Source organism: Larimichthys crocea, chromosome VII (assembly GCF_000972845.2).
Source record: "Larimichthys crocea isolate SSNF chromosome VII, L_crocea_2.0, whole genome shotgun sequence".
Taxonomy (NCBI): Eukaryota; Metazoa; Chordata; class Actinopteri; family Sciaenidae; genus Larimichthys; species Larimichthys crocea.
This window is the reverse complement of record NC_040017.1, coordinates 12,527,047-12,539,403: the sequence shown is the minus strand read 5'-3', so window position 1 is coordinate 12,539,403 and position 12,357 is coordinate 12,527,047. Positions and strand designations below refer to the sequence as shown.

Here is a 12,357-nt window from a genome sequence, read left to right as displayed (position 1 = left end):
GGGAATAGAAATCCTCTTATCTACATGTGTGCAGACCTTTGCTGTATTGTGTGTATCAATAGGCACATGCATGCAGAGCATGACCAAACACAGGGTCATCTGGAGCACTTTGTTTAGCATCTTATCTGCTTAGCTTGTGTTGTTGAGCAACAGTCATGAGCTCTGGCAGTGACCTTTTGAAATTCTACCAACCTACGTGTATAGATTCTCATGCAGCCTGTGGTGGAAACATTGATTTGTCTCACAATAGTCTATCCTATTATTTACCAACTGATGGTTTTCTATCCCAAATTAAAGCCATCACACGGTTAAAGTTTAAACTAATAGCTGATGATGACACAGTGAGTGTTCTGTAATCTCTCCCAGCCAGTCTTTCGTATATTTCCAACAGAAGGTTATATCTGACATTTTGACGTATGCGGCTGTCCACAATGTCAAAAAATTAAATTACACCATGCATAGGGCAGCGTGTATGGCTCATTTAATCACTTTGAAAAGAAAAGTCCGAAAAATGATTTGCTTGTCCATCAGGTGGAATGTGGCAAAAATGCATTTCTTGCTCTAAGCATGTTTTGTACGGTAATGAATCATTGTGGATTTTAGAAAAGCAGCCCTGCAGGAGAAATCTGCTGTGTTTAATACAAGGTGATAAATGAACGTGGAGATAGCTTTGACCACATTTTAATCATTTGACCATAATGACAAATGTCTGGAAGCTGGCGAGCTTTATTGAGAGATCAGTTTTGTTGATGGGTGGAACCTCTTTTATGGTCATTAATGCAGCATCAAAGTGCTGCTTATTGTTGTGTTGTTAAATCTGCAAGTGAATTGATGTGCAATTGGCAAGAGATCTTCTTTCAGAACTGTGCCAAACATAATAAAGAAACTACTGTTTAAAAATAGCAATTGCAGTGAGTCAGCTTTTTCTGTTAAGGAACACAAATGTAGCAAAACCACACAGAATAATGCTGTTATTATAATACAGATACCTTGTTGAGCCGCATTTTGTAATAACGGTGCATTTTGTAATAAACGTCCAAAATATAATAACTTTTAAATTTCATTTTGTAATAAAGCCGCATTTTGTAATAAACGGCCCCAACGCATTTTGTAATACATTTTGCCGCATTATGTAATAAGTTATTACATTTTGACAAGATTATTACAAAATGCACTTGCAACTTTTTTATTTTCTAGGAAATGTAATAACATGGTGCATTATGTAATAACAATTCTAAAGCATAGTTTATTTGTTTGTTAATTGTATTTTATTTTACTTTAAAGTATTTGTAAAAGCTAGGCCTATTATTAGTATCACTGTATTAGCCTAGTAGCAGTACTTAGCAATTACTATCAGTACACTATTCAAAGGTTGCATTAACAGAGAATATTATGTAAATTGCAGATTTTTTGCATTTGGTAATAATCTTGTCAAAATGTAATAACTTATTACATAATGCGGCAAAATTTATTACAAAATGCGTTGGGGCAGTTTATTACAAAATGCGGCAGTTTATTACAAAATGCGGCTTTATTACAAAATGAAATGAAAAAGTTATTACATTTTGGACGTTTATTACAAAATGCACCGTTATTACAAAATGCGGCTCAACATACCTGTAGTATCTGTGATTCACAGATGATCAGACACTAATCACTGGTCCTGATGCTGTAAACACCATAACACTGAGATTTATTTGACTCATATTTTAGCGATATTGCATCCACCCTGAGAAAAATGAAGAAACTGAAGCGCAAAAAAAAAGTCGATATTTTGTTCTAGAACAAGTCTTAAATTAAACAGTTTATTGAAATAAATAAATTTAGCTTTGAAGCCACAGGCTTCAGACCACTGAGGCTTTGACTGTTGAAGCCTCCTTTTGCTGTAATAACCAGCTGTTGTTGATTGAACCACGGTGCCTGGAGGCAGACTCTCTGGTGACACAGGCAATGAAGAACACTGTCTGCCAGCATCTGTATCACCGGACAGCTTCATACACATGAGATCAAATGAATGTGGACAATTACTACAGAGGTTCATAAGGAGCAACTCCAGTCTTCCACAGTGGAGTACAGGGACCAGGTTGTTGTGCTTCACTGAATAGCACAGTAATGAGAGAGTGATCTGGAGAGGTTTGTTTGATTTTGATTGCTAGCTACTTCATCTGTTTGAGTGGAACATCTGCATTTAGGAGTATTCAAATGTTTTTGAACCTGACTGTAAAACCAAACTTAAAATTAGCTGTTTAAGTTTCATCATTCCTCACTTTGTAAATGAGGTTTTCAGACCTGACAACCTTGAAGAAAGTGTTGGAGTACCACCTAATGTCAAATAATGTGTGTGTAGCCCAAAGCTCACATAACACATGTAATGTTTAGATACCTGACTTATTTATTTATGTCAGAAATTTAAATTCAAACTGAGTGTACCTGAAAAATAAAAACTGAACCTTGTAAAGCAGCTCAATATAAACTCAGGCAGGTATTTTTTTTTTTTTTTATAAATTCAATTCTCACTGTAAGCACTGTGGCTTTGTGGAAAGAGATAATCTCACCCACCTGAAAATAAAGTGAGCCATTTACAATAGCTTAATATAAAGTCTAGTAGTAAAGGATTTAATGAATAAATTACTCATACAGACATAAATAAATTAAATAAACTAATAGCAGTATAATAAATTAAACAGATTTGGAAAAAAATATATCCTTTTGCACTATTTTGACACCCTCCACTCGACTTTTAACACACACATGACACTTTAGTTTGACTGAGTTGACACTAACAGAGTTCAGATGTTAGTTGCACTTGAATTTGTGCAGTTTGACCTCATAATGTTGAGCTAATGTTAATGTTAAGTCAATTCCCAACCTCAACTTTCCACCCCTGAATAAAAGGGATAAAGTCAAGGTCAAGGGTGTTGCTGTATATTCCTACCTACTGACCCTTGACATTACACATTTGTCATCCCGCTCTTCGATAATTTATTTCTTAGGCGAGTGAAGGCAAAGGCTAGGATTGGTCAAACTCTTTTTTTTCACATCACTAGCTTTCTGTGTACTTTAAAGTGAGAAAACGTGCCAGTGTGCTTTCATTTCTCTGTTATCTGTTGTTAATGTGTACAAGTCAGCAGGAGTGTGTTCTCCATCATATCCTTAGATGTACAGTAGATATGCTATTCTGATACAAACAGATGAAATTGAGGACAAATACAAATATATATATATATATATATATTTGTATTTGTCCTCAGTTTCATGCACAGCTGGGCTGCCCCATATGCTCACTGTGCAAGTTGCCTTGGGCCTTGCAAATTATGCAAGGTCAAAGCAGGTGTCAATGTTTTCAACTTCAATGAGAGGATGAAGGGGAAACTATCTTTCTGGTCACAAAAATAAAAATAAGAAACAGTGACTGCTCTTACCTGAGGAAAAAACAAACAAACGTTCAGTTCATTCTTTAGCCACTAGGTGGCGCATATTGTGTTCTTGCATATCATAGACCTCACTGCTTACCCTTTGAACCTAAAAGGAGGCCATTTTGTTTTTCCTTGCACATGATGGAATTGAGCAGGTTAAAAATTAAGCCGACGTCCTTTGGTATCTCTTCAAGGAGCATTGTCTGTAAGTACAGTACAGTATTAATAAGATAACTATGCCTTGATGTTTATATTTTTATATGAATAGCTAGGCCAGGTTTTTGTGTCTTATACGTTCCATTGCCCCCTATTGTCACCTGTCCTGTTAATGGCTTTCAGCTCCCTATAATTAGTAGCCATGTTTGTCACATAGGCGTAATGTGGAATGAAGAAAAATGCATATTATTGAGGATTATCATACTCAGGCTTGTTTCTTCTGTTTTCTTTTGTCATTTCATTCTCTCAGTACAAAGCCATGAAGCAGGATAAGTGACTACAGTGTGTTGAAGGAGCTGTCTGTCTAGTTAAGGTAAAGGGATCAATTAACTACAATTAGTCAAGAAGAGTGACAGTGAACTGCGGGAACAGAAATCAGCTAAACTTGTTTCTCTCCAAGTTTAATGTCAGTCAGCAGCAGTAATGTTAAGTTGATGTGTCAGCTGGGCAGTGGATCTCTTGGGCTGTCTCATAGGTGCAAGACCGTGATTATGTAGTCATTATCTGGTCTTACAGTCAAGGTCTGATGTATGTCTAAATTAATGATCACATAGACATAAATAGTAGTAGGAGTTTTTCTAATAAAAAATGTATAAAATTGTGAAGATTGGGCTAATTTAACAGACAACACAGGAGATCACGTTCACATGGCACATGAAACCATAAAGCCTACATAACAAAACCGAACTTAAACGCAGACACAAGGGTCCTTTGAATGAACTTTCCTGGTTACGATGAAGCCTAAATGAAGGTTAACGCTTGCCAGCTTTGATCATAAGTGAATCACACAGGTCGGACCACAATTAGATGAAGCCTCGGATCCTCACAGCGGGGGGAGCTGGACTGCAAATATCATGTGTTTTATTTAAACATGACCATCAGTAGAATTTGGGATTGCTAGCTGAGGACACAAATTACTCTGTAAAAAGTCTCTTTGATATTGTGGTAATCCTTTCGGACTATGAGATCAAAGATCAGTATACAGAGACAGCATCGTAAATTGCTGTCACACACTTTAATTAATCCAGAGGTTACTGCAATGTTGGCGAAATTAGGCCATCATGCAACAATGATGTAACAGTGTTACTTTTTGAAGCATTTATTTCCCAGCTATAGTCACAGTTGGGTTTTACACTTAAAGCTGCATTAATCAATATCGACCAGCAGAAGAAGGCTAAACAAAATCAAAGCAATGAGATATAATGAAGTAAACATATAAACAAGGCGTTTGAAGTTTTTGCACAAATGCCTGCTCCAACATCCAGGAGACACGCATCATGAACATCACATGCAAACAAAATAAGGGCCCACTCATACGAACATTTTCCATAGCACTACTAGTTGTCAGACACTCCATGAGAAATTTAATAAAAACAACCGACAACCAACAATGCGATGAAAGTTGCAACGAGCTGAAGAAAGGTGATGAAAATGACATTGTTTATGATTGACCAGTGTATTTAAACCATTAATGTAGTCGCATCTTACATTAAAACATCAGGTAGCTCCTTTTTAAAATTCTGTTCCCAGCTCTTAATGATTTTAAAGCTGAAAATGTGGTCAAATATGGTGAAGCCATTTAACTACGAACCGTTAGTCTAACACAAAAAGGACAAATGGAACTGAGAGTCAATACCATCTGTATCTAGCAGAGATCCATGTCTTTACAGACGCAGTAGCTGGTGTGCAATATTCATGAGTTTGTCAATATATTGATGTAGACGTATAATCACGACATTGATTCTAATTAAATGCTATACAATTCAAGCAAAAAGTAATATTCATTACATGTGATATTGGTCCACTGATTATCAGAAAACAATCTGATGAATAAGTTTTAACTCAATAAGGTTGAATAATTGAATGTGCTTCTGCTTACTGATTGTCTGATGAGAGATCTTTGCCAAATTCAGTATTTAATTCCCCCATATCTCAATGCTGCACAGCTCTCTGTCTTAACCTCCGTGTGTCATGTTCACTTCACTTGTACCTTTTTGACAGTCTGACAGCTTTAAGAGTCTGGAGAGTCAAACAACCTCGGTCTCAGTTTAAAGACTGAAAAGTCTTGAAATACTGGTTATTCAAACCCATAGAGACAAGCCAACACATTTCACTCCCTCTTTACTGCCACCGGCCAGACAAAAACACAGAGATTTAGTATCATATGAGATTACTGAAAGTAGAGTAAAGTAAGGATTGGTTCTTAGTATTACAAATTCTTGGTGCGGACATAATGAAATATGATAAATGATAATATTAATTATTTTTGTAATCAAATTCATAATTACTCTAACATTTGGTAGTCGGTCATTGGCAATTCATTTGTGTTAAAATATATGCAATCAACCTAAAAAGTTAGGGTTGTTTTTGCTAATGATTCATAAATCATAACCTAATTATTGTAGTAATTGTATTGAATTATTCATGAAAACACTGGACTGCACTCTTGTTTTACTAATGTATAATAAATTATTTGTTAGCACATTCACTAAACATCTGTTAGACAGTTGTACTGGCATTTGCAACTTTTAATACGCAGGACTGAAACTCTCCCTTGTATATGAAACATGCATGAAACAACAAGTATTTTCAGTTTCCTCGTGTATTCCCTGGGATATCTTTGGGTGTAGTTGATTAATTTTTCAAATCCACATACATCTTCCTGAAGACAAACATTTTGCACAGGCTCTGTATTGACCTGCTATGGTCCGGGATGGTTCATTGAATGCTAAGCCTGCCTTTGTTTAAACCCATATGCTTCTGGTACATTCAGGGTATCAGATACTGCTATTGAACAGTTTTTCAACACTGCCAGGAAACGTCCTAAAATTAAAATTTCCCATTTGATTCATTTGTTGACTCACTAAGCATCATGGCAGTATTTTTACACTGGCGTTGATGTGTATTTTTAAGAGGGCTTGAGTCTTTTTTTGAATCATTTAGACTTAAAATAGATGTATTATTCAAAAGTATATGCATTACAGATACCCAAAGAGCTGGCTGGAGCCTTTATGTCATTCATGCAATACTTAAACATGGTGATTTACAGTTATTTTACTGCACATTTTATCAAATTTCTACTAATGAAGGTAGAAAAAGTTTGGATCATTCCTCCGAGACAGAGCAGACGTTAACACCATCTGTTTCAGGTGAAGCAGAGATGTAATTGAATTTACATTGAACATACTGCTGCATTTGGTGACAACCTCCAGAATGTATATTTTCAGGAATAAAGACAGCAGATCGATCTATTTATCTGTATACCTAGTGCAGTCCCACTGGAAAAAACCTCTGCCAAATCCAGGACAGTTTCACCTCGAGCAGTCACAGCAGTATATTATGCCATAGGTACTTTACCAGGAGTACTGGGAATATGATGCAGCAGATTCTATTTTCAGCCTCTGCACATGAGCTCTGATTGCTGGGAGGGGTGAGGAAAACACAGAGCTGGCTGATGGTAGAACTTGGTTACACACTTGGCTAGTATCCATCGACTCAGTTTAACTACTCAGTGTACCGGTTAATGAGGACTGATGATATTGCAGACCCTTAATAAAACATTACGATTCAAATCCTTTTACAAGACTGTTATAGAAAAAAAAAAAAGAGACACCTATGGGAGGTTGTGTCAGCAAACTGTGAAAATGAGTAGCTGCAGGAATGGGAGCGAACTTGAAACAGGAGAGGAGTGGTCAAGGGATGACAGAGCAGTCTAAGAATAGGAGACGACAGGACAAGGTGATAAAGGACAGGACAGTAGAAGGAGAGGCCGGAGAGAAAGAGAGGAGAGGAGAGGGCATTAGAGCAGAGGACTGAGACAGGATTGGACAGGACGGGGTGGTAGAGAACAGGACTGAGTCATCATTATGGTAATAGAGAGTGGTAGAGAGCGCAGAGCAGCTGAACGGCGCTGACTCACTCAAATGCACTTTCAGTGAAACATGGAATGTCATAACACACCCAAGGGACAGAATTATCAGTCCAAGGTTAGAAAATACACATAACACTTCATTTGTCTGTGGTTCAGCTTCAGGCCGACCCCCTTGTTAGACTCCAGAAACAGACCCCGTCTACAGTAACTTGTCAAAACTTTTCTACAGTATGGCCTGTTTTGTTGCAACATTTGTCAAGCTTTCCATTCTTGTAAGGCAAACATGTAGTTTATGGAGAAAATGATGATTTACCACTCATTATTTAAGGTCATTTTTTAAACAACTTATTTCAGAAAGAGCAAGACAAAAGCAGGCTTCTCATTTAGAGCTGGCAAGATTTTGCAGGCTGAAATGACTCAGATGGCAGATTTTTTTTTTTTTAGCTGGCTAATTAAGGTAATGTTAGCTCCATGAGTTAGGTGAAAGCATTGTCTCCACTGAATTTTTAATGTTTCCAGCTGACTCATCTAAAAATGAGAACCCTATAAATGAGTCTTAAATATCCACTGATTGGCTACAGATATGATATTGTGCTCACAGAAATAGGCTAAAGTTAACAAGTCCCAGAAAAGTAGATACTCATGCATCTGCAGTTGATGAGCGCAGATTGTAGCAAGTTAGTTATCCGGGCATTTGTGTTTAACATTTGCAGCTTACATTATACATTTCTTACTCTTGTGTTTTTGGTTTTAGAAAGGCTAAAAGGAAGAAAGTGGAGAAATCCAATCCTTGCTATGATTGGACAATGGAGTCTTCCTATGTCCTGCCCACTGATAGTGTAAAACAGTGTGCAGCTCTGAGTGTGGTTGCTCTGGCCGCCGTCATCTTGGCAGCCCTGCCTATGCCACCTCCTGGCTAATCTATAATTCTGCAGAAATGTGGATGGTCGATGTCGCTGAACAAGCCACCTATACCAGCACCCAGTCAATTAAAAGTGACCATCCTGTTAATTATGTATAACTTTAAGCCTTAATATAATTTGAACAGGTGAGTTATATAAAAACTCAGCCCCAGTACGGTTACGGGGAACAGTGAAATGGGGGAATTAGCTATAGAGCCCAAAACTGTTTTTTGTACCAGGCTGTAAATATGTTTATTTCTGCTGTGAAGTTGGACATTTTAATATGGGCGCTTATGGCGATTGACTCATTCTGTAGCCAGCCTCTAGTGGTCATTCAAGGAACTGCAGTTTTTGGCACTTCTACACTGGGTTTTACCCCACAGCCACAGAGTTTGCCGCTTGGTTCCGCACTTTTTTTTTACATCAGTTTTTAGTTAGTTAATGTTTTGTTAACATTAGCTAACTATGTCACTTCAAATTCAATCACTGTGTTCAAATTTTGGCTGTAAAGAGAAAGTTGACCAAGGTTCTGGCAGAGGATTGCTCAGCTATTAATAGAGTACAAAACAAAAGGCCTAGGAAAAGTTTGTTGCTGCTTGTGGGATAGGTTTAGCAAAAGTCAGTTCTGCAGCAGTTTTCTTTAGGAACAAAAACAATTAGACACTCACTTATGTCAAGTTGTTGAGCTTGAATCTAGAACATTTGATGCCTCTCAGAGCATTTATGAACATTTACAAGCCTCCAAATCTGCTATGGTGGTTATGTTATGCAGTTATGTAGTGGTCAGTATATTTTGAGGTTTTATTTGTCTTTTAGCAAACAATAAAAGCTAGATGTTAAAAAAGCTGTCAATTTGGAGAGGGATTTTAAAGCCCCCTTTTTATATGCATCATCTGTATGCAGTGGTTATAAGGAATATTTTCATAATATATCAGCAAGCTCAGTTGAACCATTCGCTCTCCTAATGAGCTGCTAATGAGTGGGAAACAGAGTGTGGAGTACCAGATGCAGTGCCCTTTTAACCTAATAACTCATAATTGTGGCTCATACTGTAAATTACTGCATCACATAAATGAATGATAAGTATCAATAAGATGCCTTAAGGACTTTTCTACCCCACTCAAAGAGACTCCAGTTGTGAAATCAGGTATACAAATTGACAATCAATCTGGTATATATTCTGCAGGGAAGGATGTAAAATGAAAGACACCAGAGAGAACACTTATGACATTTATTAGACTGAATTGAAATTCAGTGTCCATGCTGTATCCACATGCCATTAAATAAGCCCACGCATGACAATAATTTGCTATTTTGGGATATATGACCAATTTAAATTGTAGTTTCTGATAATCATATATCAATAAACTGTTTGGCTGTGTTTAGACTGGCAGTAATTGCCTGAAATGCAAGAGGCTGTGCTGGTGTGGGTGTGTTGCTCTCCACACCAATCCAGTGATTTGACTAACATAAATGATGGAAATGGCTTTCTGATGCTGTCATTGTTGCTTTGAATGCGACTTTTGCAAGCTATTCTGCGTTTAGTGCTAGATAATGTATTTATCTCAAAGCATCAGTATGCCTAAAGTATGGCTTCAAAAGTCAACATACTAACTTAAAGAGTAATTAAACACCAGCTAAAATGACCGGAGCCACCAGACCTTTATTGTTCAGAAACCTATGGGGAATGTCATGGATACGTGTCCATTTTTTCTATTGTCAGTGGTGATTCCCTCATGTTTGAATGCCACCCATTTAATCTCTCACCTACAGCAGGAAAAAAAAAACCCAAGTGATTATTTGTAGGTCCAATTTGAACAAGGTCGTGTTGATGGTCATTACAGCTGTCAGGTCTGGTGGCTGTCGACCTTTTCAGATATAACATCTCTTAAACCCATCTGTGTGTGTGAGTCATTTCAGGATATTTAAAAGGGATTTAACTCTGCTGCCGCTGTCATTTGCAAACTGAGCCCTCTTCATCCGGAGCGTTAAGCTGCAGCGAGTGGAGCCTCTGCACGAACAGAGGCGAGCGAGAATGGTGCTGCTTACACATATGTGTTGCAAGAATTTAATGGGGGTCATGTCCTCACCTTATTGCTTCGGACCTAGGGGGTTATCTAGAAACTGTGGTGATGTGGGGTCACCATGGTGATGTCATCTTGATGCTAAAAGAGGCTGCCTCTTTTAGTTTCATTCAGCTGGTTTTTCTCTTTACAGCAGTAAAGAGCACATTTGTCTTTAGATCTGCCTCTTATTGTCCTTCGAGAAAGGCAGGTACACAGTCGGCCATTTGAAAAAAACAACAACATATTCATCTGTTTGTGAACGTCTCTGGCCAAGCCACTGCAAACCTCTGATAAACCTTTAATGGCCTGGTGTGCGTTGGTGTGTCTGCAATAGCTGGGGGATCAGCGACACATGCATTCGCATCAAGGGGCATTTCATGAGTGTTTACGTTGGCTTGATAACACTCATGCTGTCTGGTTAGTTGATGCCTTTCAGACATTCTCAAAAACCTCTTTCTGCTGTTTTCGCAGTCACCCTGCCATTCCTCTCTTATGTTGCCTCTGATTATGATGAACACGGCAAGGCTATTAATGACACAACATAATAACAGAGGGAGGAGATTGAGATTCAAGGTCAGGAGACGAATAAGGATGCAACAAGGACAATAGGCAGAACAGGCAGCTTCTAAATAGACTCTTTCCAAAGGCAGACTTCTGTTTGATAATGTACAATATGAATGACGCAGCAGTATATATTACACGTTAAATAAAAAAGCATGGATGTTACTGGAAATATTAACTGTGTACAGCACACTATACTCATATGCTACTCTATAAATGTCGTACCAGTGCATACCTGTCATTGTTATCTTGTTCTGAATTTGTCTGACAGATGGTGTGTCTGTTGTTGACATGAGCAGGATTTCATCCACATCTCAACCTGACACATTGTTCATTTCTCTCTTTTACAGCCGCACAGCCAAAAACTCAACGGAGGCATTTCTAATATCAGCTGTTACAGGACAAGGTTGTTTGGCTTCACTCAAGCAATCACTTGCATCGCCAAGTTTTCTCCAGCAGACACGACTAACGCTACGATCTTGTTACCCTTAGATAACTTCTCCACTTATTAAAAGCTAAAAATGTATTTTCTTGGAAAGGACAGGATGGACGCACACCCATTACTCTGATGCATCAGTCTTCCCTATTCTTTATGTGGCGTCTGCCTGATGTGCTTTTTCCTCTATCCTTCAAAATATCTTTTCTTTGCAGAAATGACAGATAGTAATTTAGTGTGTCGTAGCATAATCATATCAGCGTCACTACAGTTAGCAAGTGTGTGATGGTTATTTCATGGAGTTACAACTCCACAGTTTTCTGCCATATATCACTTGTGTATAGTGCATACCTACCTACTGTGCAATCAATGTGTTACATGCCTTTAAGTAACTGGGTCACGGTTAGTTGAAGAAACCGTATTTCCTGGCTAGATCTTGTTAAGAGCAAGGCAAATCTTTTGAACACGTGTCAGCATAATCCAGTTTCTTATCGATATTATAACTGACAGCTGTGCGGCCGGATAAAAGGCGATATAATGTATCCTCTTTTTGATATATTTCCACCCAAATACCTACACCATCGGGAAACATCAGCCTTTCTACTGTTAAACCTGATTTCTGTAACCTGTGTACTCTGGATTATTGAGTGCATGTGAAGACAACATTCATGATTAATTAAATGATCTTTCAGAAACTTATATTAGCTCGTGATTATAATTGCAGCATCACATCAAACTCTATTTGGTGAACTTAAGAAACCACAACCATATCAACTTTTGGGCCCTTAAAGAGCTCTTAAAAGGTAAAACCCATTTAGCATAAAAGAAAAGAGAAATCGCCCATCACCCTGAAGAAAGGCAGGCGTGACAAGAGGTGATCAATACAAGA

General features: G+C 37.9%; 1 long non-coding RNA gene across 1 annotated transcript; it reads left to right on the top strand.

Moving 5' to 3' along the window:
- Positions 1 to 3,508: 3,508 nt before the first annotated feature.
- Positions 3,509 to 12,153, top strand: LOC113746132 (uncharacterized). The gene is made up of 3 exons (XR_003462616.1): positions 3,509 to 3,621; positions 3,883 to 3,945; positions 11,383 to 12,153. It is a non-coding gene; the product is annotated as an uncharacterized LOC113746132 (long non-coding RNA).
- The last annotated feature ends 204 nt before the right edge of the window (positions 12,154 to 12,357 follow it).